Source organism: Sminthopsis crassicaudata, chromosome 2, assembly GCF_048593235.1.
Source record: "Sminthopsis crassicaudata isolate SCR6 chromosome 2, ASM4859323v1, whole genome shotgun sequence".
NCBI lineage: Eukaryota > Metazoa > Chordata > Mammalia > Dasyuromorphia > Dasyuridae > Sminthopsis > Sminthopsis crassicaudata.
The window spans coordinates 590,526,578-590,550,192 of record NC_133618.1 but is presented as its reverse complement, the minus strand read 5'-3'; the positions used below and the strand labels follow the sequence as shown (position 1 = coordinate 590,550,192).

Sequence of the window (23,615 nt, the reverse complement as noted above, 5' to 3'; positions counted from 1 at the left end):
CCTCCTCAAACTTCCTATTGCTCCCATACTTCCTCCCCTGGAGGGGGGGGGAAGATGTCTTTTGCAGAGAACTCCTTTATGTCCCTTCCTTCTCATCCCATATCACTCAGATTCCTTCTCCACAATCTCATCTATCCCTTGACTCACATGAAGGTGGCCCTTCTCCTTGCCAAGGCTAACCCCCTCTACACACATAAATGTTACATTCCATCCTTTTTTTTTTTTTTTAAGTCACTGGCTCTTTTTTCATCCCCACTTTCTCAGTCAATTTCTTTCTTTCTACCAATGGCTTCTTTCCCTCATCCTCAAACTTTCTCTTGATAGTCCATCCCTGATAACTACCTTTCTCTATCTCTATTCCCTTTTGTAGCTAAAAATCTTAAATCATCTACCAGGGAAGCTAGGTGGTGAAGTGGATAGAGCACCAGCCCTCAAGTCAGGAGAACCCGAGTTCAAATCTGACCTCAGACTTAATACTTCCTAACTGTGTGACCCTGGGCAAGTCACTTGGTCCCAATTGCCTCAGGGGGGAAAATCATCTACCATTCCTTTCCTCTTACTCTTTTCTTAACCCTGTGTAGTCTATCTGAAGATAGTCTTAAGACTTCATCCTTCAACTCTACTTGAAATCTCCAAAATTATCAATGATCTTTTGATGGCCAAATCTAAACTTCAATCTTTTTGACTTTTCTAAAGCATTTAACAGTTAACATTCTTTTTAAAAATATTCTCTTCTCTAGCTTTTCGAGACAATATTCTTTTCTAATTCTATTTTCCTCTTATCTGCTTGACTATTCCTTTTCAGTCTCCTTTGCCGAGTTTTAATTCAAGCTGTGACCCAAACTCTGGATGTCCTCCATAAGCCATGGTGTTCCCCTGAGGCTCTGTTCTGAACCCATTTTTCTTTTCCTTCTATACCATTTAGCTTGATCTAATAGACTATGGGAGATATGTCTGAAATCTGTTTATCTGACTCTGACCTCAGTTTCTCAAGTCTCCCTATTAGATAATTTCAAATGGCTGGTACTAAGATACAGTAAAACATGACATGAATACATCTTGCTCCAAAAACTCTCCTTCCTCATTTCCTTATTGAGGACATCTCTAGTCTCTTAGTCGCTTAGGTGTCACTTCCACTTCTCAATCACTCTTACCCACCACATCTAATATGTGGCCAAATCCTGAGTATTCTACTTTCCTGACATCCCCCTTATATTCTTTTGACATTGCCAATGCTTTGGTGCAGGTTCTCATCACTTCAAATCTGGGTTCCTGCTTGACCTTTTCGGTTGGTGTTCCTACTTCAAGTCTCTCTCCACTCAATTGTCAAGAGTCATCTTCCTAAAGTTTGTCTGACCAAGTCATTTCCTTTTCCCTTTTCAATAGTAGAATCTATCTACTAGATAGATTCCCAGAGCTCCATTATCTTTAGGATTAAATATAAAAATTCTGTTTGTCTTTTAAAGCCCTACAGAATATAACTCTTTTCTACCTTTCTTTTCATATTTTTCCCCTTCTCCAGGTATTCTACAATACTTCTGATATTGGCCTCCTTGCTGTTTTTTGGCACATGATACTCTATCACTCCTAGCTCCATGCATCTTTTACTGGCTATCTCCCTGGTTTGGTATCCTTTCCTTATTCATCTCTACTTCCTAGTTTCCCTGGGTTTCCTTCAGGTGTCAGCTAAAATTCCACATTCTGCCAAGAAGCCTTTCCCTGTTCCCTCAATGTTATTGCCTTCCCTCCTGCATTTACTTCCAACTTGCCCTACATATATTTAATTTGTTCATAGTTGTTTGCATATTATTTTCCCTACTGAAATGTGAGCTCCTTGAGTATTGGAGCAGTTTCTGCCTCTCCTTGCATTTCCAAGCAAGTACTTAACATAGTGTTAGGCACATAGTAAGAGCTTAATAAATGCTTAGCTAAATAAACGCTCATTGGAGTTAGGCATGTAGAGACACAGGTATACTAATACAGCTATGAATTGGTCCAACCATTCTACAAAGAAATTTGCTATTGTACTACAAAAAATAACTGCATGTTCATGTTCTTTAATAACAGCAGTTATCCAGCTGTGAAATATACACTTCAAAGAAGTCAAGTGATTTAAGAAAAATTCCTATATACATAAAATTATTTACAGTTAACACTTTTTATTGTGCAAAAAGCTGGCAGCATTTCTTGGACTCAACAGTCCAATCAAATCAGTCTTTTTACAGTTCTGCATGCAGGACACGATCTCCCAGGTTCATACTTTTTGAATTTTGGCTATCCTGCATTAGTACAGTGTTTGTTCCCCTCTACCTCTTAGAATTTCTTATTTCCTTTAAGACTCATCTCAGCTATTCAGCAAGTGCTAAGAACCATCCTGCCAGGTACTGTGCTAAATTTTGCAGATACAAAAAAAGGATCTGATCTCAAGGAGTTCACTGCTCAATTGGGTAGACAACATGTCAATAACTATGTTAAAAATATATGAATAAACTACCTGTAAATTTTCTGATCCCCAGTTTCAAATGCACTCTCTAACCAAGTCACCTTGCATTTATCTCATACATATTTTGTCTATGTTGATATACATGTTGTTTCCTCAAAAAGAATGGCAAGCTCCTTGAAGGTGAGAGCTGTTTAATTTTTGTTTTTGTATCTGGCATCTAGTGGGCACATGACAGGTTTGTTAATTGAACTACCCAAGAGTCAGTTTATGACTATGGAGAAGCCTTTTATGTTTCCTTCTAGCATAGCACCTGGCACATAGTAGACACTAAATAGATGCTTGTAGACTAAATGAAATAAAGCCTGGGAAACAATATCCAACAACAATAACAAATTCATTCCAAATGCTGTGATATAATTAACTGTTTGGTTCCAAAGGAGAAATGACGATTCATCTCCCTTCTTTGCAGAAAGGGGGAACTTTTAGTTGTTGCCCTTCTTTCTCCAACAAAACCAAAATGACAGCTCTACTTTGGAGTCAAGATACAGTGTATCCTACTGGCTGATCAGACCAGTAAGAGCTCAGAAGAGGAGGAACAAATAGTATTTGTGAACATCTGGAGTGGATATGTCTCTAAATGTATCTTAAAGCTCTTTTGAGCTATTGCAATTCTACACTTATGGAGCTGCAGATATGCCATGCTGGGGAGGTCCCTTGTCAGTGTCTCCAGGTGCAGTCCTGTGAATCTTCCATGAACACACCCTACACCCCAGGGAGGCTGTTTTCAGATAGAGAACATATAATGCATTTTTAATATGGGACTTGATTAATGTTTTGGACAGTTTTGCTTAACTTTTTTCTTTCTTTCTTTCTTTTTTTTTTTTTTTTTTTTTTTTTTTTTGCGAGAAGAGTTCTCTAGGGGACTTCCCAGTTCTCAAACTGTTCTACAATCTTGCCCAATTTGTCTTATCTTTTATTATTTTCTCTTTATCAATTAGGAAGTTGTTTGAAGGCCCATTTTTTCCCTGCTTTCTCAAGATACCAAAATTTATTATATCTCTGTTTCCCCTTTTCTTCCTTCCTCCCTAGCCTCCTCTTCCCCCCATTTACCCCCCAAATTAAGAAAACACTTCCTTATCTGCTATGAAGGAGCTTTACTTAGGATCACAGATTTAAGGTTGTATGGGACCTCAAACCCCCATTTGATTTGTCCTTTTCACTTATATAGATAAGGAACCAAGACCCAAAGAGTGACATGTCCAAGGTCACACCACTATAGCAGAATTCACTTCTAATTTAGTAAGCTTTTTACTGAACCATGCTGTCTTTCAAGCCTAATTAAGAACTCCAAACCATCCCAAGTTTGAGCTTGTTCAAGTTCCTCAGGGCCAGATAGTCAAGCAACTTGCCAAAAGTCACAGGTACTGGAAAGCTAGTTGGGAATGGGAGCCAACTCTCCTTAATACTTATAATTGGGTCCTCTTCCCATCCCCGATACTTACTGCTTTTTGACTTTCTGTAAAAAACACATCATTTACAAAGAGAGCCTCCTCCATTAAAATTTAATGGGGATACTGACAATCCTGATTATTTTAGAAAAAAAAATTTAAACATTTACTAGAAGCCTTTAGAAGATAAAACTTTCAACTATACAAGGCAAATAATGGCCTGTATTGCAACAAATATAAATTCCAGGCCTGCTGTCCCCAAGTTAATCCCCCATAATACATCCTAAATGAATTCTAGTTACAGTGGTGCTAGTGTATAATTAATTATTGGTCTTCAGATGAATACTATATTGTTGTTGTGTTTTTTTTTTTTCTCTCTGGGAGTAAAGTAGCTGAGTTTTGCGGCTTATTTAATTTTGTTCAAATTTAATAAACAAGTCATTTATCTTTGCACAATGGCTAGGGGATGGAAGGGGAAGAAAATGCTAAGGAAACAGGGATGTGTGCATGCCACGGGGGTCTCCAGCCCCCCTTTCTCCACGCACCTCCCCTCCCCCGTTGCCAAGGAATCTATCCCAAACCGTCTTTTACAAGGGGCGTCAAGGCCTCCCCTTCACCAGCTCCCTATTTCCTTCCTCTGCCTCTTCCAACCTCAGCCGCCTCCGGTCAGGTCCCGGGGCTTCCAGGTCCCCCGCTTTGGAGTCAGGCCCTGCTTCCCCACCTATGCGCTAGGACTCGGCCCCTACTCCCCGACTCTTTCCTCCCCGGCCCCGCCCGGCCCAGCCTCTCCTGGCCTCCCTCATCAGTTTCCCTTACCTGGAAACGGGCTTAAGAGCCGGTCGCAGTGCCCCCCAGGCCTCCTGGTGCCCCAACGACTCCTCTCTAAGCACTGCGGCGGCTTCAAACGGATACGAATCACCACCACTACACAATAGGCCACCCCCCCCCAACTCCCTCGAGATTCGTCGCGCCTGCGCAGCCCGAGGGCACGTGCTGGCAAGGATGGTAGGGGGCAGCACGTGCACACTTGGGTGTTAGGCGTATTGCACGTGCCAAATCCACGAGGAGCTGCTGCGCATGTGCCTCAGAATTGCTTTTAAGAAGAGGTTAAGTAATTCCTCAACTTGGTAAACTTTGAGCCTATGGAGTGTGTGTAAAGAAAGTTCCTCTGCAGTATTTTTTTATTTGAAAATATCTTCACGAAAAAAAAAAATGTCTTCTAGGTCTTTGTATATGAAATGTATACTTAAAAATCCGGTTTTTTTTAAGTGCTTTCCAATAGTCATTTTTAAAAATTAACTTTTTATTAACTTCACTATTTCTTTTGAACTGCTTAGCAATTCCTTACCCATAATCATAAACGTAAGAGTAGTAAAACATAAGTCAAATTTTAACTTTGTCTTCTAATCCAGTAAACTCGTTGTATCCCATTTGCTTCAGGTATAATTTTACAGGTGAGGAAACCGAGTCTGGGGGGATTTGGACTGATGCTAGTAAAGTAACAGCTGAAAACTATCTTTGGTGGGATTCCCGTCGACTGTATTCCAAACAATGCTTTCTCATATTTCCCAAATTATTCCTCTACTTGTTTTTTGAAACCAGGAACATCCCTTTGTTCTGCTTCAATATAAAAAGAAAAAAACATTTTTAAAATTACCTTTAGATTTAAGAAGTAAATGAAGCATGTTGCTGTCAACTTTTTCTATTTCGAGTATTGTTGCAACCGTGATGGGAAATTTCGCAATGGGTGGTTTGCATTTTTTTAGTCCATTTAAAACTTTTGGATTGACACTCTTCTAAGTTAACCTTCATTCATATTCTGAGATGCAATTAATGAGTCATACACCACCACCACCCTAAACCAAAAGGTCATCTTAAATTGCGGTAACACCTTTGGCCCTGTTGTTCGCAGAGGTGTCACAAATCCAAGAGCATCTAATGTGGCCATTCTATTTGGAGTCTTCTTAAAGAGGCAGACGGATAAAAAGGCTCCACCCCTTGAGATACTGAGTGGGAGGGCTTTGGTTGGTGATTCTTTTTTATTTCTTTATGCCCCACACAAAGATAGAGTATATCTGGGTGGGGAGGGGATAAAATCCAAAGGTGATTTGCTTGAGTTTTCCCAGAGACTAAAAGGGGAGGAGAGAGTAGGAGTAAAATTGACCCCAGTAACCCAAATTTAGATAAAATCTAACAGCTAGCAAAAACTAGGCTAAACTCGGAGCGCGGTCAACAAGGTGACAAGCGGAGAGAGGAGGAGCCTCGCCTAATCCCTGCCTACTGCAGACAGGTTGCACTGAGGCTCTAGGTGAGCCCTTTCGTCACGGCGCTAACGCCACGCTGATTGGCTGATCCAGAAGCCCCGCCCCTCCCTCCCAGCTGGAGCTAGTGGCCGGTTCCGCGGCGTCCAGCATCGCCGCCATCTTTGTTGATGTGTCAGCTCCGCTGAGGTTTGGGGAAACCTCGGGCGGCTGAAGAGTAACGTTTCTGGCCTTCCTCACCGCACTCCCTTCCTCCCTGGTCCTGACTACCCCTCTGCTCCCTCGGCCTCCCAGACCTCGCTATGAAGAGGCTGACAACTTAGGCGATTTCCTCGCCGCCGGGTAAGAGTCCCGGAGGCTTGGGGAAAGTAGGAGGGGACTTCCCTGAGGGGTGCCAGCTCGGGCTAACAGGAGTCCTTGGGCTGAGGAGATTCCCTCTGGAGTATGCGGGTCCAGGCCCTGCGCCTCCCTCCTCCCGTCCTGGGCCCAGTTCGGAGCGGGCGCGACGCAGACGTTCTGAGGCCCTGACGGCGGAGCGAGCGCTGGTTTTGTGTCTCGGGGTGGGAGGGAGGGGGAGGACGGGAATGTCGGTAAAGTTGTAAACCCGGGACTCGGCTCTCCTATGTCCTCACCTCTCCCGCGTCCGGACCCCTCGGGGAAGGCGGGGAGTCCGAAACAAGCTGAGCTGGCGGAGCGGAGAGGGGGCCGAACCCGGGGGGGGAGGGGTCGTGCCGCCTGCGCCGGGGCAGCCGCGGGAGATAAACCTTTGCTCCCTAACTGTATATTCCGTTTTCTGCTGTCGTTTTGACTCTGCCCGAGCCTTTTGGTCGTGGCGGCGTCGGTAGTTAAGGAAGCGCTTCCCCCGGGTTAGGGACAAAGGGGTGCCTGTAGCCTGCCGGTCTCTGGCGCTTTTCCGAATCCGAGGGCGGCCGGGAGATTTAACGAGCTCGTGACTGCTCGGTGAACTGTGAGCGAGGTAGGACAATCGGGGGGGGGGGGGGCACCGTAAATACCAAAGTAAGGGGTAGGAAGAAAGCCTGCCGCCGTTTCCCGGCCTGCTCTTCTGCTGGCACGTTTGTTTTGTGTCCTGGGCATTGATTGACATAATAGTTTTTGTTAGCTTGTATGAAAGCCTCGGCGCTCTCCGCCCGTGCGTCTCCACCTGTTCCCGCTCCTGATCGGTGGGTTTGGGGGAAGCCAATCAGCCGGTTTTTACTGAGGGTGTTTTGGTGGCCATTCTGGGAGTGGTTAATTCATCCTCCGAGGGAGAGCTTTTGGTTCTACGAGACTGCCCTGTGTCGGGCGTGCTACCTGCCTGCTAATGTCTTGTTACTTCTTCTTTAGGAAAAATGAATGTTAAAAAAACTTTGAGATTGGATGGCGCGGCCTTTTTTCTACCAGCAGTGTCGTGTGTGTAATATATTCTTTGAGTTACTTTTGATGACTTTCCTCGTACTTGCGGAACCTTAACTGATATAAACCACTAAACGTTGGGAGTACCAGCGTATCGGGATTTACTTTTCTGTGCGTAGGAGAACGAACGTTGAGTTGGATTCCATGTTACACTATAGATATTTGTAAAATGTAATTCTCTTGGCGGCATCATTTTAAAAATAAATAACTACACTTGGACTTTTGGGAAAGCTTTGATTTAGCATTAGTCATTTTTATATAATTAATGGGCAAACCCACAATCCTAGTTGCCATTTTTTTATTGTTGGTGAATCATAGAATGGCTCCAGTGTGGTTTAGAAACCTTTTTTTAATCTTTTAAAAGCACCTCTCCGAGTCTTTGACTTGTCAAAATCTATCAGGTATTTGGTATCGATTAAAGGCCCACGGAACAAGCTTACGGGGCACCTGCCCTTTTAAGAAACAGTGTTGAGGAGCAATGAGAAACTTTGCCGATTGAGAAATGTACAGGGGATCACCCTCAATTTTTCAGTTCGTTAGGGGAGAAAAGCACATGCAAATAATTTTAGAATGAGAGGGGATGTAATCATTGATTTAAAATGAATGCTGTGAAATAATGGTGTTTTAGGATAAAATATTAAACAGCTGCAGTTCTGTAATATTTATGCTCACAACATGAAGTGCTACATACTGTACTATAGTACTTTTTAAGTGATTCTGCGGGAGGATAAAGCAGCTTTGTGTAAATGTTCAAAAACATCTGTTTTCCCTTGAAGAATTTCTCCTAATGTACAAGTATTTCCTAATTGATCTAAGGACAGTTTATTACAGTGAACATCCTTAGCCTATCCAATTTTCCTTTCTTCCATCTGTTTCATGTAGGGGGAGGTAAGAGAAGGAGGGAACAGGATCTATCCTGTGATCGATCTGTGTCAGATTTCATCAATTCTTTCTAATTTACATGTTTGTAGCATAAAGTTAAAAAAAATAATAAACTGCAGCCTGATTCCTGAATTCCTCATAAATGAAATTGGCTTACTATTCTTGTTATATTATTTTACTTTGTTAATCACTCACATTTTGGGAGATAGTGATACATACATACATACATATATATATATATATATATATATATATATATATATATATATATACAAATATGTCTAGTGAGTTCCTGTTATTTGTCATGCAGGGTTAGTTAAATTTGAGTAAATCCCTGCCCCTGGTGAGTTTATGCTATTTATTAAAGGAATAAGTAAAATGCATGAGTAAGTAAATGGGGGTATGTGTGCTAATCACACCAAGGAGCAGGTGTCTTAGGGAATTACAGAACAAGTTACTCTCCCTAGATCAGTCTATAGAAACCATCTCTCCTTTAAATATGCTCTGAAGAGACAATAGCATAACTTGAGCAGCAGCAAATAAGGTGTACCCTCTTTTTAAGGATGAAAGAGTTAAATTCCCTTCCATTTACAGCCTGTTCACATTCTAAAAAGTAGTTGTCTTAGGGGATACACATTACAAATAGTCTTATCATCTCAGATATTATTCTGAAAAAGGGTCCTTAAGCTTCACCAAACTGCCACAGGAACACATTCCAGTAAAAAACAAAACAAATAAACAAAAAGCCTTAAATGTTTGGGGGCCTGAGAAGTTAAATGACATGCTTAGCGTCTTGATAAAAGGACTTGAGCCCATGTTCTCTAGCTGTAAATTTATTTTTCCCAACAAATTTTATCACTTACTAACAAAGGGGGTAGGAGGAATTCCTGAATAATTTACAAACTTAAAAAACATTCCTAAAATATAGTTGGTTATATTGTGGATTGATGGACCACTAATTTTATTCTCCCCTCTTCCTATAAAGAGGGAGCTTTCACAAAATTTTTTAGAAATGTCAACTTTGATAGTTATAGTATAGCATAGTGAATAGAAAGTTGCTCTGAGGAAAACCTGGGTTCAGATTTTACCTGGGACATGCCCATACATTGGGCATGACACCTAACTTTCCTGTTGCCCAGATGACTTTCTAAAACTAAGTTTTGGAATAATTACTGATCTGCATTGTTTGATAGTTCTTTTACTAGGATCTCCCTACACCTATGAAATCATGAATCTTGGCTGAAGAAAAGGTAGGAAGTACATGGAGGACCTTGGATCAACAACATTAATAAGCTAGGACAACCAAAGACCAATAAAGGAGGGAGATGTTTTCATAGAGTCAAGAAGAGAATAATAAATTGCAGAAGTCAAGGGAAGAGAGAATAACAAGGAACACCTTGCCAGTATTAAATACTGCTAATAGTAGCTAAACGTACCAGAGTTTAGAGGGAAAAAAAAAAGCTGTTATATTTGCTGTTTTAATGTGATTTTGATATCCTTAAATTTCAGTAAAATGGTAAGGACACAAGAGATTTCAAGAGTTTTGGGGTGAGTTATGTGTTACTTAAGGACAACCATGTATAAGGTAGTATTTTTGAAGATTTTGCCTACTAAAGGAAAGAGATATTCGCAATATATCATGTTGTTTTGTTTTTAAAGGCATAGGAGAACTGAATATATTGTGTTTTCAAAAGAAGGAGTTAGTAGAGAAGGAATTGGAAAACATACAATATGAAAGTGAAAATAACCTATGAATTGATAATTTAGAGGGGGGAATGGAGCAGATAGGATTAAGAATGAAAATGAGAATGCCTGCTCTCTGCTACTAGATTGCAAGTTATGTTATTTCACAATCTTTTCTTTGTATTAGTTGATTTCATGCTTTACTTCAAAAAAATTTTTATTTTGAAGGGGAGAGGAAGAAACAATTAGGTGGTCTTAACTAAGAAAGTGAAAGGGTTTACTTAAGAAAGAAGCAACCAGCCTTACAGAGATGTAATTAAAAAGGAACAAAAATGATTATTCTCCTTGGCCTCTTAAGTGCTTTTTAGCAGAGAGCATCAAAATAGTGATGTGGAAAATTTGAGTGGGTGTTTCCCCCCCCCCCCATCCAATCTGGTTATAGAGAAGAAAAGAAATGAATGAAATTTATCTAGGATCAAGAATTATTGAGATATAGTTTGAGTGGGATGAAAAATTCTAATTATTAACGAGTGTAGACAGAAGAAAAACTGGAAATTGAATGGATGCCCATCAATTGGAGAATGGCTGAATAAATTATGGTATATGAATGTTACAGATTATTATTGTTCTGTAAGAAATGACCAGCAGGATAATTTCAGAAAGGCCTGAAGAGACTTACATGAACTGATGCTGAGTGAAATGAGCAGGGCCAGGAGATTATATACTACAGCAACAATATTATATGGGGATCATTTCTGATGGACTTAGCTCTCTTCAACAATAAGATGAACCAAATCAGTTCCATTTGTTCAATAATGAATAGAATCAGCTGAACCCAGTGAAAAAACTCTGGGAAATGAGTGTAAACCACTACATAGCATTTCCAATCCCTCTGTTTTTGTCCGCTTGCATTTTTTATTTCCTTCGTAGGTTAATTGTACATTATTTCAAAGTCCAATTCTTCTTGTGCAGCAAAATAACTGTATGGATATGTATACATATGTTGTATTTAACGTATATTTTAACATGTATTGGTTTACCTGCCATCTGGGAGAGGGGATGGAGGGAAGGAGGGGAAAAATTGAAATAAAAGGTTCCGCAATTGTCAATGATGGAAAAAAAAATTACCCATACATATATCTTGTAAATAAAAAGCTATACATAAAAAAAGAGTATAGGCAGAAGACTGGAGCCAGAAACAAACTAACTGAGAAAATACGCAGAGGTCAAAGGGAACTGAAGGTCACATTAAGGATTTGAATTTCAAAATGGGCAGTTTTCAGTATTTGATGTCTTGGAATTAGGACAGCTCTTAATGAGGTGGTATGGCTTGCTAGTGTTTGATTAAAGCAGAGTAGTAATGATAAACAGTGGAGTATGGTTGAAGATAGTAATCAAGTTGGAGGAGGAGATGGTATAAGTGACTATTCAGAATTTTAAAATGAGAAACTTTTGAGATTGGAGGAATAATAGATGAGGAGCAAGAAAGAATTATATATCAACCTTTCTGCCTTATCCTTTTAGGAGAGTTGGAGGAAGTGATCTCCATTTGAAGAAAGATTTAGGAAAGTGTTATCATTGGTTTTTCTTGTAAAAGACAAATATTAAGTTGACACAATCATTCATTTATAATGTAGTTTCAGAAAAAAGTAAATCAGATTGCCTTCAAATAAAATACTGTAAATTTGGATGACATTTTAGTGTTTAGCAGCCAATCATATAGGATTAGTTTAAATAAAAGAATAATGATAAAAATGTATAATAGCAGGAGATTTATCTTGGAAATGTATTTCTGGTTCTTATAGTTGGGGTATCATATTTCTTGTGATAATGTTCAGCATTATCAATTCCCAGGTTAGAATGTGCATTATTTTTTGTAATTTCATAAGACCAAGATTCTTATTTAGAAAAATTGTTGATTAAAAAAAAAACTTATTAAAGAAATACTTGTTCACTTGTTTGACATTTTATTAGAAGTGAGATTTGTTTAGGTCTCAAGTGAAATTACTGGGCAAAAAAGTCACTATGAAACAATTATTTTATTGGGGGGGGCTACAAAGGGCATTTAAAATTTTTTTTTTGTTTTTGTTTTGTTTTGTTTTCTGAGGCTGGGGTTAAGTGACTTGCCCAGGGTCACACAGGTAGGAAGTGTTAAGTGTACCAGATTTGAACTCTGGTCCTCCTGAATTCAGGGCAGGTGTTCTATCCACTGGGCCACCTAGCTGCCCCTTAAAATAATTTTAATAAACACATAAACTTCACTGACCAGTTACCTACAGCTGATGAGCTCCAGTAAGAGCGAAACCACTTCCCACTCCATTGAAATAATTTTGAAGTGTGAATTGGTCCTGTAGTACTGTGTCATAAAATATAACTATAATGGAATTACAAGATTATATATGTTGAAGGTTTTAAATATTCTATAAAATTTTTTCTAGATACAAAAATTATTTAAAATCAGCAGTCAGATTTTTTTTAATCTCATTTTTCAAAATTGTGTTTATGTATCATTAATTTGGGTGTGTATAGATATTTCCCAAATTCTGAATATGTGTCCTAAAAATGTGCCAAATCTAAATTACATGTTGCCACCTAACCATCCTCCTGACTTTGGACAATTGACAGACCATTCTGTAGTTAAGATGGGGCTGTTTGATTCCAACATCTCTTCTCTAACACATTTCTTTATCTTCCTAAGGATTATAAATGTAATCTTAATCCTCTCATTTTATCCCTTTAATTACTGCCCCTCCCCCACTAATAGTGATTCAAGTCCATTTCAAAAATTTTAATTCACACATTGAATACTATGTGCAAAATCCGTATTCTGCATTAAGAGAGTCAGAGATTTGATTCCTCTTCTTAAGGAGGTTAGAATCTAGTAGGGACATTAAAGGATACATAATAATTATATAGTACAAATAGAATATGGCAGTTGCTTGAAAAAAGTGTAGTATAAGTATTTGAGGAGGGAGATACCATTACTATGGACTGATGGGAGAGGGAGATTAAGAAAAATTTCTTGGACTAAGTTGGTAACATTTGAGCTACATAAAATTTCAATATGCATTGAAGGGAGAGCCTTTCCTAGACAAAAGGAAAGTTGATAGTAAAAGCATGGAAAGGAGAAAGTGTTTGTTTTTGAAACATTGATTCATTTTGACTTCAGTGCTATATACCAAAGAGTAAAATAACAAGAAGAAATAGATTGAAGCCAGATTGTGGAGAGCCTTGAATTCCAGACTAAAATGTTTGAACATTTTGAGAAAGACATTAACAGTGGAGTGATGTGATAATACCTATGCATTAGAAAATTAATCTGAGAGGGATATGTAGTATAAATAAGATTATAGGGTAAATCAAAATGGAAAAAGATCGAAAGAGTTAGGAAAAATGGAGGGGAATGATTCTCCCAAGAGATAGATAGGGTCAAAACTAGGGTCATGGTAGTGGTAATTGGAAAGAATGAGAAGAATGTCAGATTTGTGGAAGAAGAATCAATCAAGCATTTGTTAGCATCTACTATTTTGTTAGGTGTTGGGATCCAAATCAGAAGTGAGATAGTTTTGCCGGCAAGGATCTTGCCTTCTGAGATGAGAAGGGAGACCCGAATGCTTATACTTATGCAGGGTAATCTTGGGGGTGGAGTGTAGACCAAGAGTGGAACTCAAGAGTGGCTCTTGAGTAGAATCTTGAAGGAAATTATGGAGTTCAAAATGTCGAAGTAAAGAAAGGTATGGGGAACTACAGCTAGTACAGAGGTACTAAATTAAATTAAATGGATTAAAAAAATTTAGTAGACCAGGATGATTGGGGTGAGGTTTAACAAGACTAGAGAGATATGATGGAGTCAAGTTGTGAAAAGCTTTAAATGACAAACAGGAGTTTATATTTGATCTAAGAAAAAGCAGGATGCTGATGAATTTGGTGAGGAGGAGAGAGGTGGCATGGTCAGCTACACTTTGGGAAAATTGACAATTGAATGGAGAAGGTGGATTAAAGAAAGAGCCTGGGCTGGACTGCTAATTAGGAGGCTACTGCTATTGTGTAGGTGATGTGATGAAGACTGGGAAATAAGACTTGAAAAACCAATTAAATATTGAATGAAAGGGGAGAGTCACATTTTCTTTTAAACTATGTGATAAGGAGTATAAAATATGGAAATTAGAAGGGGAGATTTTAGTTTGCTTTGGGATAAATTTACTTTTTTAGGTATACCTGTGATCTCCTTGTAGAATTTAGGCATTTGAAAATGCAGTTCAGCAACTTGGAAAATAGATTGGAAGATTGGGAAGTTGTCTAGAGGTGTCTAGTAGTTGTCATTGAAATTTTAATGAATAGGTTTAATTTTCAGACAGTTGAAAGTGACTTGAGGGCAGTGCTTTAGATTTATTCTATTCCTTAGAAGACAAAAAGGGAGAGCCCACTGAGTCAAAAGAACCAAGAGTGTTGTGTTACCATTATATCTGACATTTATAATCTATTTTAAGTTTGCAAAGTATTTTATTTATACTATTCTTTTGAATCACGAAAATCTGGAGAGAAGAGAATGTCTGGAGTTGGTCAGCATTGTGAAATATTTGAGAGGAAAAAGCTATGAGATTTTAAGATTAGAAAGCTCACAGGTGATCTTAAAATAGAAGGCAAATTGAAAGAGAAAGGCTATAGGCATGGAGTTTCCCATTTAGTGTAGTTAGTTTATAAATAAGTCTCTTGAATGGTCCAACTGATTTGAATTAAAAATTATGTAGTGACTTCTTAGATAGTAAATAATTTTAAAGAATATTATGAATAGTATATTAAAATTATCTTGGGGATTTACAATGTAGTTTGTTATTATTTTGAAAGAGATTCAAGAAACAAAATCAAATCCTGGACACTTTACATGGGATAAGTATATAAAAGTGTTTTTTTTTTTTGTTTGTTTGTTTTTTTTTCCTGGAGACTAAATGAATCAATTAAAAACTAGACAGTTTCAAGAAATATGGTATTTTGGATTATGTTTGTAATCTTCAATCAAAGAATAGCCAAGAAGTAGCAACTCTGTCATAGTTGATTATTGCACAATCTTGTTGTTGCTGTGTATGATGGTTTCCTGGTTTTTCTTGTTTCACTCAGCATTAGTTTATGTAAATCTTTCTAGGCTTTTCTAAAATCAGCCTGTTGATCATTTTTTACAAAACAATAATATTCTATTACTTTCAAATACCATAACTTATTCAGCCATTTCAAACTCATAGAATGTTAATTATATTTGTGTTCCCTGGTTTCAATCATGTCCAGCTCTCATAACTTTATTTGGAATTTTCATGGTTTGCTATTTCCTTCTCCTGTCATTTTACAGATAAAGAACTGAGAGAGAAGGAGTCAAATGATGTGTCCAGGATCATACAGCTAAGAATTTGAACTCAGGTCCGCCTGATTCCAGGGCAGGTGGCTCTATTCACTAGCTGCCATGTTAGATCTAAGGAACCTTAGAAATATAATTCTCTACTATTGGCCTGCCCCATTTACACACCTGGCCCTCTGGAGAGGATAATAATCTATTTGACTTCATTCCTCAACTCTTATCCCATCATATCTTTCCCCATGCCAGAGATAACTATACCATACCTATCATTATACAAACCCCATGCCCCATTCCACATCCCCCACTGTATGCTTCTGTCCTTATCAACCAAGCCCATCAACATCCCACTCAACTTCTACCTATCCTCCTACTATGGTCTCAGGAATGTGTGTTCCATTTTAAACCTTTTCTTTTTTTCCTTCCGTCTTGCTCCTCCTCTTCCTCCTCCCTCTCTACCTTAGACTTCTTCCTGATGACTCAGCTTTCCTGAACACCTTTTCAACACAACTCTTTCACTCATTTTCACTCATTAATACACCCCCCCTCCCTTTGCCCCTCTCCATTTCATTAGATGTAGAAGGAGAATTGGAATACTCTTTGCTCTCCATTGCTGCTTCCAGATTTCATCCTTCCCTTCCACTTTCATCACTTAGTAACTTTGTTGTTGAGATTAATTTTGCTTATCCCCAACTCTTGACCTCACACTAGAGTTCTGCAGCACACATATTGATAACTCCCTCAAATTCTAACTTTCCAGTTTCTCTGCTCCTCCACCCTACTGTTCATGTTTATGAACTCTGAAATACCTTTTCTTGATCATAGTCTGTAGTTATTTCATCTTTCCCTCTATCTTACAACCCTAGCCCTGTTTTAGATTCACTGTAACCCCCTATCTCTTCTCTCTAGTTCTTTCTCATTCTGTCCCAGTTATACTCTCTATTATCTTCTTCACCCTGACCCCATGGTGAACCAATTCAATTCTTCTCTATCCTTTATACTCAAGAGCCTTGATCCCTTACCCTATCACTGATCTTTCCTGAGCTTTGGATTACTCCACTATTTATTATCTTCATTATTATTCATGTGTTGCTGAAAGAGGCTGGAAGAAACCTCAAAACCTTGCCAACTTGAGTCCATATTTGTTACTTAATCTCAACTGAGCACCTCATTGAGACAAGGTAATCTTTTTACACCTCTATAGTAGATTCACTATCTTGGCCTTTCCAGTCCTTTTATCTCTTCAGACTTTTCCATTGTTCCCCTCCCTTTCCCCTGAAAAAAACTGATGCCTTTTGCATCTCATCTCACCCATCTCACATCAGATTGCTTCTCCATCCCCTGTCTCACATGAAGGTGGCCCTTCTCCTTTTCAAGCTAACCCCTTCTATGTTACCTACATGATTACATTCCATCCCATCTTTTTTAGTTCACTGGCCCCCTTTTCATCCCCACTTTCTCAGTAATCTTCAGTCTCTGTTTCGGTGGCTTCTTTGCCCCTACACTCCTATGCCTCTTCCCCCCATTCTCAAAAAGCTTTCTCCTTTTTGTAGCTGAACTCCTTTAAAAAACCCATCTATATTCAATGCCTACACTTCTTTTTTCTCTCACTCTTTTCTTAACTCTGTAGTTTGGCTTTAGACTGCATCACTCAATTCAAACTATGGTTCTCAAAGTTAGTTATCAGTAACCTTTTTGCTGCTAAATATAATGGTCTTTTCTCAGTCATAGTTTTCAACTAATCTAGAACCTTAGATTACCCTTATTCTCTCTTTGATACCTTGTTCTCTTTAGGATTCTGTGGCACTGCTCCCTCCTGGTTCTTCTCCTGCTTCTGACTACTCTTTTACATCATCTAACAGTGTCTTCTAAGGTTCTGTCCTGCTCCCTTTCTAATCTCCTTTAAACTGCATTACTTAATGATTTCAGATGGTCTTGTGAATTCAATTATCCTATCCATCCAGATGATTCTCAAATCTGTTTATCCCACTCTGTCTCTAGATTCACATTTCCAGTTGCCTATTAGATATCTTGAGTTGCATGTCTCTTAAACATCTTAAATTTAATAGAATTCATCTTACCCCCCCAAAAAAAAAAACATTTCAAGAAAGCATATATAATAATATAAAAAATTACATTCATGAGTATCTATCTTTGCTTTCTTGAAAGTTACTTTGTTTTGCGTGTTTTTTAAGTATCATTTTTTCCCGCCTTTCGTCATTTTCCACTTTCCCAAGCAGGCTACAAGTTAAGTACAAAAATATTTATATATACATACACACAAAACACATATCTGTGTTTTTTAAGTATATAAAAATATTCACATCTACCCACAGACCCCCACACATATACATATAATCATATACACATATCCATAGACCTACATGCATACATACCAAGATATAAATATACCTGTATATATGTATTCATCCATATGTAAACATGAATCTAAAATGATAATAATATGGATGGCATATAATGTAGATTTCCCTCTTGATTGAATTGTTAAGTTTGACTCTTAAGATCAATAATTACTAGCCATACTTTTTTTTTCTCCTGATCCTTGTAGTGTTTTTGTATATCTCTTATTTCCTATCCCTGCTGACTTTTCTAGTTAATTTGCCTTGCTATTATTTAACTTCCCCTACCTATGGATCTCTCCCTTATCTTCTCCCCCACCCTATCCTTCCCTCTTCATCACATCACACCTTATTAATCTACACACTTTATACCATTCCACTACATACTATTTTGTGCCTCATCTTATATTACTCTTTCCCCTATTCTTTATTCCTTGTCCACTAACCTACATACTTTGTCCCACTACCACAAATCTGTGCCTCATCTTATCCTATTCTCTCCCCTCCACTCTCCCTTATTTATCAGTTTTGGAGGGTGCTTATACCCTCTGTCATATTTGTGTGGTGTTGCCTATTTAACCCATTCTCAATGTGAGTAGGTTTATCAGAACTATGGGCCCTCCTCTCCCTGCCCCCACCAATGCCTATGTCTGTTCTTCCTCTATACCTCATTTGTGTAATATAATTACTATTTATATCTTTTCCTAGACAGTTTTGCTTTTTATAGTCAAATCACATTCAACTCTGTGTCCCAGTTTTTCTTTTGAACTATCCAATTGCTGATGTCAGTCTTAAACATATGAATATATTTCCATGTTTAGAAAAAATTGTCCATGTTAGATTCCTTGAAATTAATCTCTGATATTGGCTCCTAAATGTTAAACATTTCTACTAATTTCAGGTTTGGTTGAGATCAAGACTTGAAAATTTGCAACTTCATTCAATGTCTTTTTTTTTCCATTCAATATTATGGATAATTTTGTTGGATGTGATATTTTTGGCTGGAGGCCTAGTTCTTTTGTTTGCCAATATGTATGATTCTAGGACTTGTGGTCTTTTATTGTGGCAGCTGCTAAGTCCTCAAGCATATCGAATTAGTTCCTTTTCTTGTTCCTTGCAAAATATTCTCTTTAATCTGGGGGTTTTGAAATTTGGCAATAATATTCCCATGTGTTTTCCACCTCTTTGAGGTGGTGATTGGTAGAGTTGTGTTGTGGTTTTTTTTTTTTCCCCTTCTATTTCTATTTTCTCCTCATGTTCTATCACTCTAAGATAATTGTTTTGGATTATTTCTTGCATTATTGTATCGAAGTTCTTTTTTTGGCCACAGCTTTTAAGTAGTCCAATTATCCTTCTATTTTCTCCTCTTTATCTGTTTGCCAGATCTATTGTTTTTCTTATGTTTCACATCCTGTTATATGTTTTCATTCTTTGTTTTGTTTTGTTATTTGCTGGTCTCTTATAAATTTACTGGCTTCCCCTTGCCCAATTCTAATTTTCCAACAATTATTTTTTTCTTTAAGACTATTTCTCCTTTTCGAATTGGTTAATTTTTTTTATACATAATCTTCTTGCTTTGGGGGATTTAGTTAGTTTTTCCTCAGTCTTTCATTTGATTTTGTTTCGTTTTAAGGCAATTGGGGTTAAGTGACTTAACCAGTAAGTGGTTCATTGTACCTCTCATTTGATTTTTGGAGTCTTTTTTGAGTTTTTCTATAAATTTTCTCTGGGCAGGGAACCCTTTAAACATTACTCTTTAGTAAAAGAAGCTCTTTTGACTTCACTCTCTGAAGATGAACCCCACTCTTACCTACCTATATCCATAGTAAAGTTCTATGGTTGGATTCTTTCTTCTTATAACTGTTAGTATAAGCACCTTTAATTGTAGGGTGGAGGGTGGTGTCTCTGACTTCATCTCTCTCCTCTGATCTGGAACCCTAAACCAAAAGCTCTTCCCTTCTTAAGAGTGCAGCCAACAACATCCCTGCCCCATTGCCTCTGTACTCCCAGTGTGCTGGCTCCTTCTTCCTCAAGCTCTCTAGGCTTGGCTTTCCTAATCAGCCTCTGTTTTCTCAATCTTCCCAGATTCAGAATTCCAAATTCCAGCAGTCTGGGGAAGTGAGACTTCTATGATTCCTGCTGAGGCTTCAGCCAAACCCAGCTAACTCTAGAGGTTTCTGCTGATTATTTCTGTGTAATTAGCCCAGGGTGTTTATACTTCACACTGATTAATCCCAGAACCTAGTTTTTCTTCTGGTCTTTTTGGGTTATACCTGGAGGATCCCCAATTCTGACCCAAGACTTTGTTTTTCACCAGTCTGTGTTCATCCCAAGGCAAAATTTAATTGTTTGTGGGGGAAATAAGGAGAGCTTGAAATATACTGACCCTATTCCACCATCTTCCCAGAATCCTCTTCTATTATTGGGTTTTAAAAATAAACATTAGAAGTTTCAGATAGTGCATAGTTAGCAATTTGTCATGAGCTTTTTTGAGAAGCATAACTTCCAGCAGTAACTTGACACTTTCACTCTTTGACCAGAACTGATATCTAAAATACTGTGTTAAAGTCTGATGACAACAGATTAGTTAGAACATTGATAAACTGGAAAGTGTCCAGAAGAAAATAGGCATAACGGTAAAGTGACTTTATTCCATGTAATATGGAGGATCAGTTAAAGGAACATTTTTATCTTAGAGAATATGGGCTTTAGTTGAAAGGCTGTTGTGTGAATTTCAGGAGCAATTAGAAGTTCTCTATAGAAACAAGTTAAGAGTTGATGCCAGGAGAGGCTTCTTGACAATTTGAGCTATCTGTAAGAGTAGTGTTTACCTCAGGACTTAATGAGATTTGAAGGTAGAGAAGCAGAGGCTGGATAACCATTTAACAGAAATGTTGTAATGGGAGATCTTTTTCTGGTTTGGATGGGATTATATAAAACTTAAATTCTCTTTCAACTCTCAAATTCTTTGTATTTTAATAATTCATTTTTTTTTTTGTAGTCCTCTGTACTTTTTTACCTCACAAATTTAATTACACATGTCACACTATTCAAAAGGGGAGTTTTCTTCAGTTTTCTTTTCCCTATAGCCTATAGAATAAGATTGAAATTCCTTAGCCTAATAGTATTTAAGCTCAATCTGGCTTCATTGTATCATCTTGGTATTTCAGACTATTCCTTTGCACATACTTGAAGTTCCAACTAAACTAATTTTTGCCAGTTCATACTATCTTCCTGTATCCTTCAGCCTCCCAACATTTTTGAATACTGTTTACCATGATTGAAATACTTTTCTCCTTTTCGAATTGGTTAATTTTTTTCATACATAATCTTCTTGCTTTGGGGGATTTAGTTAGTTTTTCCTCAGTCTCTCATTTGATTTTGTTTTGTTTTAAGGCAATTGGGGTTAAGTGACTTAACCAGTAAGTGGTTCATTGTACCTCTCATTTGATTTTTGGAGTCTTTTTTGAGTTTTTCTATAAATTGAAATCCTGCTTTTCCTTTAAGATCTCAGGTATCACCATCTTCATGAACTTCAGCCTGATGATTCCTTTAGCTCTGTATTCTTGCGCTGCATCCAAAGGGGTTGCAGGGGATCTTCATTTGACTCTCTATACCCCAAACCTGCCACTAGACCTCAATCATTTAGGTACCCCTATTCTAGACCTCATCATCTATGGATAAATAAGAAATGAAATATGGGTAAAAGAAAGGATTTAGTTATCACCCACAGTGCTTTCATACAGGAGTTATTTGGGATATCAAAATGTCATCATAAACACTCTTCTTATAAGCCACAATACATAAATATGTCAAAATAATTATACAAGATTATTTAAAATACAGCATCAGAGAGAACCTTGTTGAACTTTTGATAATCATGAGAGATATAGAACATTGAGCGGTATACTTAAAAGTGTTTGCCACTATTGTAGAACATCCAGTTCAGAATGCAAGTTGAAAATAGTCTTTTTTTTTTCTTTTTTGTGGATGATATTGTGTTTGTTTCATTAAGCCCTGAACATTTCATGACCTTTTTTGTGCTGTACAGGTGTTAGAATCAAGTTTTCCTTCTACTTTCTATTGTATTTCTTCTAGGTTTTATAAAGGATTATTACAAATATACAAACCTATCCTTATCATAATAGCTTTCTTATTTGGAATTAATTTTCCTTCCTTTACTTTGCTAATTAGTTTTAGAAAACCTATACTTCTACCAATATACTGATTCCAGAATATCCTGATTAAATTCACATGATTGATCACTGACCACTTTGAACATAGTGATTCAGTTTTTCGTTGGACTGAACAAAGTGAAGTTTCTATAGCTCATTGTGTTTCTTGTTTTGCTGGGGTACACTGAATAGTTGATTTTTATGAAAATTGCAGAGCACAGTTTTCAGTGTTCTAAAATGTAAAAAAAAAATGAGGAGAGAGAAACTAGTTTTTATTAAAGTCTATTAATATTCCTAAGATTTGTTGATTTGTGACAATTCAATTTGTAATTCATTTCATCATATTTCTGAAAGTGAGGATAGCCAGGTTTTCAATGAGCGTTTCTGTAATTTGACCAAGTTTAGAGAATTTGTGATTATAACTATGGTTAGAAGATTTCATTGAAAGATTGAGTTCAGGTCATAGAACCATGTTTTATTTTGTAATTTTAGATACATTATGTGCTCTCAGTAGACTACAAACTCTCTAAAAAACACATGTAAGTATTTTTTGTGTGTGTCCCATATTCATGCTTTTTTTTTTTTTTTTTTTTTTTTACAATGTTCTGTTGCATATATGATCATCTAGTAGTTTTTAAAATGTTAAAAAAAATTTCATACTTTACTCTGGAGCAGAACTGGAAAAAGAATTTCTACTCTGAAAGAATCATGGTTTCTAGAACAGGAACACTCACATTTTATTTGTGCCTATCTTTGTTACTATTGAGAATGTTTGCAAACTATCACGAAACTTTACAGATTACTTCCCAACCTGAAAAGCAGGTTCTCAGTTGGTTGTCCCTTCTGACCTGGCTATGTCCTGAAGCACTTCTCTGACATTATTACTACAATAGAGTAGAACTTAGTGAATAGCAGTTCTTTGTTGCCCTTAATTCTCTATGATAGTGTCATGTATAATTTTCCCTGAATAAGTGCTGCTTTGCCTGGGGTGAGGAGTGAGGAGAAGCACTGAGAAATAGCCTGGTTAAGCAGATAAAGGGCTGGCCATGGAGTCAGGAAGATGAGGCTTCAAGCCCTGCCTCAGACACAGAAGGTGCTCTGTGACTGGCTTGCTTATCTCCTGACCTGTCTGTGTTCCCCGCAACTCTTAAAGACTGCATGTTTGGAAAACGTCTCTGTAATGGGGATTTCTCTCACAGATGAATCCAGTGTTTTAGTATCTCATCTTTGGATAAAAGATACACTACAAAACAAGGCCCTCAGAGTTTTACAAACTCTATCCTCATCCTCATACCCTTAATCTTTCTGTTTTAAACATTATTTCTTCCAGGCCCTTAAGATGGTCTGTCTTCTTAGAATTGAAGGAAATCGTTACCATTTTTCTAGCTCCACTTCCCAGCTGCTGGCTTTGTTTCTACAGTTCACCTATAGGGGATTAAGAATAAACATGGTAGGAAAAACTGAAATTAACAGGTCCATTTATCATTGAGTTGTTTCAGTGTCATTGCCCTGGTTGGCAAAGATTTGGTGGGAAGTGCCCTGATCAGAGATGGGAGAATTAGGATTCAGATCCTGCCGTTGGCATGCACTGCCTCTGTGAGCT

General features: G+C 37.8%; 1 protein-coding gene across 1 annotated transcript in view; it reads left to right on the top strand.

Moving 5' to 3' along the window:
• Positions 1-6,306: 6,306 nt before the first annotated feature.
• CCDC186 (coiled-coil domain containing 186) overlaps positions 6,307-23,615 on the top strand; it is a 49,345-nt gene continuing 32,036 nt past the window's right edge. Inside the window, exon 1 of the mRNA XM_074295661.1 lies at positions 6,307-6,494. The gene's annotated coding sequence lies outside the window, so the exon portion shown is untranslated. The remainder of the gene's footprint in view (positions 6,495-23,615) is intronic.